Genomic DNA, 7,599 nt, shown 5'->3' with positions numbered 1-7,599 from the left:
CAGTTGTAGAACCACCATTGATACCCTTCGTTCAGAATTATAGTGCACCAACCCGAACAGGTTGTTCATGGCTCTCAACCAAGATTCATCTTTTTCACTGCCTTCATCTCCACTGAAGGTGGGTGGATTCAATCTTTGAAATCTAGCGACCACCAACTCCATTTCATCAACTTGATTGCCCAGCTGGTCCACTTCAGCATCAATATCTTTTATTACATTTCTTGCAGGACGACCACGTCTTCCACGCAAGACTCCATCAAGACCAACCTCATTCTGACCGCCAGATTCTTGGACAACATTCTTTCCTTTTCCACCTCGAAGTCTATGGGCCATCTAAAGAAATCCAAGGTCAAATCTTTAGGCCAAATATAACACAAGATGATAACATAATTCTAGGCAAACGAGCTTAACTAAAAGTCAAAGCCTAGTTAACTACTAACTCTAGAGCAAATTATTCAAGTAACAATTAACAGATAAGAGCAAGTAGTCAAACAAATACGCAATCATCTTCATTCGTGCCTAGACTCAAGTGTACTAGACTCTATTTCGAGCATATCCCAGTTTATGCTCTGATACCAAATGTGAGGGCCCGTTCCTGATTAGTATTTAATGATCATGCAATCAAGAGTAATTAATGTAAACAGCGAAAACGAGTTAAAATTTTTCTTTTGGTCCTACCAAAAATTCGGCATGACCTCCCCGTAAATCGGACATACCAGGGAAAATCAAAAACTCAAACAGCAATACAATACTCGAAAATAGTGTCCAATTCGACAACACACAAACCTACAGCCGCACTGGCCAGGACTAAACACATGCAAGCCGGCAAGGCTAAACACATCAACAAGCAAATTCCAACGTCACAAAAATATCAATACAGATACACGGGGCATCTCCCCGGCAAATAAAAGACTCCAATAATAATATATAATAACTGGGAACTCACAACGACTCAATACCCTCCCTGGGCTCCACTGGCAGATGTACCACCAGAGGCAACAGAACCACCTGTATTACCTGCCATGGCAATAAGAACAAAACCACAGCAGTCCCGAGGGACAGGGGTCAAACCCCAGTACGAAGATCAAATAAATTACAGCAAAATAAATGATATGTAAAACAACTAATTCAATGCAAGTGAATGGTACCAAGGAACATCGGATATCAAAATCTGGATCCAAAGAACAATAGCTAATATGTGGCCACCTGTGCTAGGGGAACAGTTCAAACACTGCGCGGCCCTGCATCAGTACGCGTCAAGGGGGACAGTCTGCAGAACTGCGCGGCTCTTACGCTAGCATCAGATTTCTAGACAACTAATTAAAGAGTGGATAACAATCTCAGGAATAAGAGAATAATGGCTCAATATGAATGCAATGCATCATTCATCACAATCATCATATAAAATATATAAACAAGCCAATACCTCAAATAACAATTAGACATTTTACATATCCTCATAAAGGCTGTAAGATAGCGATCAATCCGTACCTTAATTGCCAAATAATTACCAAAGTAATTATTACAAACTTGGTGCAATCCTAATTACTCCAAACCTGAGGCAATTACCATTTCCATCAATTCTAACATATATTTCAACTTCCAAACAATTTAAATATTCAATCCTAGGGTCAAAAATATCCAAATTAATATTCTGAAAAAATCCGATAAATTCCCAAAAATTCCAGAATTATTATATATTAATTCTAAGGTATTCCAAGACCCAAACATTCAATAATTCAACACAATAATTCAAAAATCCCTAATATACACATACTGAATTTTCGAAATAAATTCCAGAAAAATAGGGAATTCGATCTATACCTCAAATCGGATCAAATATAGCACCTACAACCAACAAATAATCATATATCAATTATTTGGATTCGAATTCAACCAAAAATTCCGAAATTCAAACCCTAACTCGAAATATACCTCAAAACTTCGAATTAAAGGTCTAAACGACTGGAATAATACTCTTCCTAGCTCCGGCGGCGAACGGCGCGGCTGGTGCGAAATCGAGTTTCGAGCGACGAGATAAAAGCTTACGAAATTGGTACTAAAAGAAAGCTCTCGTCGCGAGGATTCCGGAACTACGCTCGGAATAATTTTTGGAGCAACAACGGAGGAGATATCGGGGTTTGAAGAAACGAAAAATGAAAAGAAAAGGAAGGAAGAAGGAGACGACACACACGGGGAGAGAGAAATGAGGAAATACGGTGATATAGTATATTATATGCTTATGTGTGTGTATTTATTTAATTGAGTCCAAAACTTGACCCGGTTAAATTAATTCCAACTCATGTGTGCCATAAAAATTAAATATGTATTTTAATACCGTCTATACACCGATATTTCTAATACATACTTTTAACACACAATTAAATTATCTGGCTTAATTATTTTAATTCACCACTTTAAAATAATTATTATCAAATTTAGCCAAATAATAAGGTAATTAGCATCGGGTCTTTACAGGAATATTGTGCAAGCATGCTTTAAAAGTCTTTAATGTGATGAATGTGCATATCATTCCCAATTCATGCATAAAGAAACGATGGATGAAAAATTCAAGGAATATAATACTTGATGATGCTGGAGAAATTGAAAGTGAAAGTGGTCGTGAATCTGAGATGGTGTTTGTTAATCACAGTATGAGTTCGATATATTCTCTTAGCATGAGATGTAAAGCTCATGAAATAGCAAGAAGTAAGTTGACTGAAATTCTTGATAGTACATGCAAGCAAATAAATGTGTTGCTCGAAGAAATAGGGCTAGATAATCAAAATGCTTCCAAAAATGTTGCTGAAAAAGAGAATGTCATGTTAAACGAAATGTTCGTGCGTAATCCTATTAGTGTCAAGTCAAGAGGAATCACTGACACTAATATTGTACGTCATTGGGATGGCAAAAACAAAAAAAGAAAAAGAAATGTCAAAGCCGCGAAATCAAGTAAGTTTTTATTTTATTTATGATTATATTTATTTATTAACTAAATCCTTGATTATGTATTACTCTACACAATTTAGATGAAAAATTCACCAAAGGAAAAGGACAAAGTTCACAGGATGCAAACAATGTCCTACAACCACAATATCCAATGACACCTTCATCACATTACACTAATGCTCAATCTTATCAATTTCCATCCACTGCGCCTCAATTTGGAAGCAATCAATCATTTCATGAATATCAATCTCAATGGGTGAATGTATTTTATTAATGAAGTTTCAACATTCATAAATTTGAGTTAGTTTAATTAATTTTCAAAGTTAAGTGAATAATCATGAAGTTTTTTTTTATGTTTACATAGGGACCTTTTGATAACCACTGAAGTTCGCCTAGTCAAGGTGCATTTTTTGTTAAAGATATTCCAAGAACACTTCTATGGACAATATGATCAACTGAGCACAGGTAACTTGTTAAATTTTTAAATTTTGAGTTGTGATAGCAAGAAGAACAAAAAAATTTAAAACTTCTTGTTTCAAGTAATTTTTTTTCCAGGTTTTGATTTGATGAAGAAAATGAAGGTAAAAACTCAGTTGTGGAATGATGACATCAAGAATGATTTATTTTGATTTAGACAAAAAAATGCCATAATTAGATGTAATTTGTTTTGGTTGTATTCTTGGAGATTATTAGAATCAACATTATGAATTGAACATGTGTGTATTTCTCATTTTGGTGGATAATGTGGGTTGTGAATGAAATGTATTTATCCAAATGTTTATTTTTCTTCTGTTTCTTTTGTATTGAATGATTGAAATGATGTTGTTTTTGTAGACATGAGGTGAAGTTGTTTCATTTAATCCATATAATAGATATTATTTTCTCATGTCGGTGTCTATTGTTTTTTTAAAGGAATATACACGATTTTATTATTGTGTTAAAAGGTCATTTTGCACAGCATAAGACAATAAGATAGGGATATTATCAGCAAATACAAAATCCTCATGGGAGTGCATACTATATTGAGCAAACTTATGTACCATTTTGTCTACATGTCTCTTGTTTATATTAAAAACAAGATACTTAACATTTCAAAGTAGTTTTTAACATAATATGATAAACGAGAGATATTTTTTCCCCTTAAATCAATGTAATTCGAATTCTCATGATTTTTAGTTGGCATATGTTTAGTTGGCATTTACTCGCATAGTCGTGCGACTTTAAAGTTTGCTTTCAAATTCTACCAATTTTGACATACTTGATCCCGACCAATTTCACTCAAACTTAATCAAAACTGTTAATCAAAAAAGTTAAAGAAGATCAATAAATTATATTAAAATAACATCATTTTCGTAAGGGGATAATAAGAATTTATTTTACAATTCCCATTACAATCATGTATTTGATCACACATAGCTAATATCTTCTTCTGGCCTTGTGACGACTTGCACGACGAGTAGAGAATCCAATGAGATGTGTTGAATCTGAATGTTGTGCTATCGAACGGTATTATTTCCATCTTGCATTGGAAGAACTCACCCATCGTGACAAAATGTAGCATATAATTTTTTTTACCAGAAGCCAGAACCGGCTGACCCTTGTGATTAAGAATCACACCTCCAATTACGCAACTATTGGAGCTCTCCTTGTAAGTGGCATCGACATCCAATCTATACTAATTTTCTGACGGAGCAAGCCACGACTCCAGAGAGATATTATTACTTGGCTCGATTTCTCTAGTTATTGCTGTTATTTATAAATAAAAATTATTAGCATGCATATTATCCTTTTTTTGGAGATTTGAAAGTTAAATACACCCAAAACTGAAAATTCGAAAGAGAATTGAAATATAATAAGTCTTATTGTGAAGAAAAAAAACTAAAGGAAACACGTTAATCTCAACCACTACAAGGATGAAATCCACATGTCTATACAAAACAGATTAATTTACGTAAATATTAACCGAGTCTGAATTAAGATTAAAATTATGATTATGTTTGGAACCTCTTGAAATTTACATGTTAGAACATCAAAAAATCTTTTCGGACTCAAAAGATGTTTCTAATTAATATTGATCCATCAAGTAAAACAATTCAAGAAAAATTAAAGAAAGATACCAACATTTAGTCACAAACACCAGCAAGAAGCCTTCCGAATTAGTTTTGGATTCTACAAGAAGCCCGTAGTTCTCAGGCCTAACCCTTTCTAGAAAGGTGCAAAATTAAAAATCAAATAGCAAAACACTCATAATATTCTTGAAATCGAAATCAAGAAAGATAATGTTCAACAAATTTTTTAGAATGTGCAATTCGACCAGATTACACGTTCAAAAGCAAAATAATTTGCTTTGAAAAAAAAAATAAAGGATACAATCACACAAAACAACAGTCAACATAATAGGAACTGAACTTAGCATCGACGGTGTACCAACTGTGACGGTGACGCTGGCAGACCTTCGACGGTGTACCGGCGAGGGACCTTCAACGGCGTACTGCAATGGTGGTAGGTGTCGTGCTCTTCAGATTTGGTGAAAGGGGTTTGAAATTCATGTGCTATTTTAACTTTTGGAAAGTTTTTATAATAGTAGTTATGGTTAAGTTTTTAGGCCCACAAAATTTTAACCATGGTAAAGTAAAAGCTCAAAAAAATAAATAAAAAAAGAAAATTAGTAAAGGGACAGATTTCAAATTTTAAATGAGTCAGGGCACTACCACATCTGTAGGATCGACCCACCCTTTTTTTCCCTACTTTAATATTGAATTTTGGTTTACTAAAGTTTTAAAGTTTAGTTTGATACATTAACTTTTAATTTTCGATAATTATTTTAATTTAATTGCTGAAGAAGTATCGAAAAATAATGAGGTGACTTTGAAAATTGGTGATTTGTCGATTATCACGTAAGCAATTGGATCAAAATAATTGAATATAAAAATTTAGTGTATCAAAACCAAACTTTAAAAATTTAATAGACCAAAACTAAAAATCAAACAAGTTAATGGACTAAAAAATCGTTATATCTTTTAATTTTGCAATAAATTTTTTAAAAAAATCTTTATTAGGAGAAGTTATTGTGATAAAAAAAAAATATATATAGAAAGAAAATTACAAAACCAGTATTATTTTTTGTGCTTACAAAGATAATTTTCAAAGGCTAAACATATAAACATAGTGTTTGCAATATTTAAATATAAGTGATTATGAATTTTTTTCTTCATAAATTTGTTAAGAAAAATAATCACTTATTTTTAGAGGTTGTAAATACTGTTAAAATATATCATAGATTATTTTAAAATTCCAAGTTATGTAATTTTGCAGTTTGTGACATGCAAAGGAAGCACTCAAATCGCAAAGTATACACCGTCCATAATTTTAACTATAATAATTTGAGAAGTCTTATTACTTAAGACACCATTTGATTTGGAAGATAAAAAAATTATTCAATTTTGATTTATTAATGTTTGATTTAAGTTTTACAAAATATGTCATCCACAATCATTATCTTATCTAAATATGTTAATTTATTATCCTTATATTATTTTTCATCATCTCATGAATAAGTCAAACATGGTTTAATACGATTATCCACGGTATTTTTTTGTAATTCATCAATAAATAAGTTAGAATGTTAGCGTAATTGATAAGCATCACTTAACTAAAAATCCATTTATACATATGGCACTTGCTAAGAGGGTCTATTGGACTTCTTCCATGCCAGAGAATTTCAAATTTATAAAATATAAATTATAAGTGATCAAATGTACAATATTATATCAGGGGAAAAAAATGTATTATATATGTCAGCACGGAATATAGCATCCATTATATATATATATATATATATATATATGTTGTGAAAAGTAAAATTTATAAAACTCAAAAACTCAAAATATTCTCAAACTCCGCACTTTAAATTTATTCTCTCAAATTGTGTTTTTCTACACAAATGGAGAGACCTATTTATAGATCTCAATGGGAGATTAGTCCAAAAATTAAATCATCATCATCTACATCATCACACACTAATTTTCAAAATAATACAACTCAATTTTCAATAATTCTAATATAATATAATATATTTTCAACACTCCCCTTTGTGATGATGATCGTCATATGATGATTGTCTTTATTACTTGTTTTATGCTGCCTCGTTAAAAACCTTACTAGGAAAAACCCAGTGGGATAAAAACCATAGCAAGAAAAAAAGAGTGCAGCCACGTAAACTCCCCATCATATTAATATGAGTGATTCTTCACATATTCCGTAGATTGCGCATCTCGATGTTGTATATATGCTTTCTGAATATCGTCGTGGGAAGTGCCTTTGTGAAGAGATCTGATGAGTTCTCACTTGATTGAATGTAACAGATATCAATATCTTTATTCTTCTCAAGCTCTTGAGTGTAGGCAAAGAACTTTGGGGGGATATGTTTGGTTCTGTCACTTTTGATGTATCCTTCTTTCATTTGAAAAATACATGCAGCATTGTCTTCATACAACGTCACAGGCTTCTTGTCTACTGATAATCCACAAGAAGTTTGGATATGTTGTGTCATTGATTTTAACCACATACATTCACGACTTGCTTCATGTAATGCAATAATCTCGGCGTGATTTGATGAAGTTGTTACGAGTGTTTGTTTCTGTGAACGCC

General features: G+C 32.4%; 1 long non-coding RNA gene across 1 annotated transcript; it reads right to left on the bottom strand.

Moving 5' to 3' along the window:
* Positions 1–727: 727 nt before the first annotated feature.
* Positions 728–1,372, bottom strand: LOC140876291 (uncharacterized). Its single transcript, XR_012148729.1, has 2 exons — positions 1,149–1,372; positions 728–1,017 (listed from the first exon to the last, which is right to left on the bottom strand). It is a non-coding gene; the product is annotated as an uncharacterized lncRNA (long non-coding RNA).
* Positions 1,373–7,599: the final 6,227 nt, after the last annotated feature.

Source organism: Henckelia pumila, chromosome 1 (assembly GCF_033568475.1).
Source record: "Henckelia pumila isolate YLH828 chromosome 1, ASM3356847v2, whole genome shotgun sequence".
Lineage (NCBI taxonomy): Eukaryota > Viridiplantae > Streptophyta > Magnoliopsida > Lamiales > Gesneriaceae > Henckelia > Henckelia pumila.
Note: the sequence above shows the minus strand (reverse complement) of the source record. Positions and strands in the feature narration are given on the sequence as shown.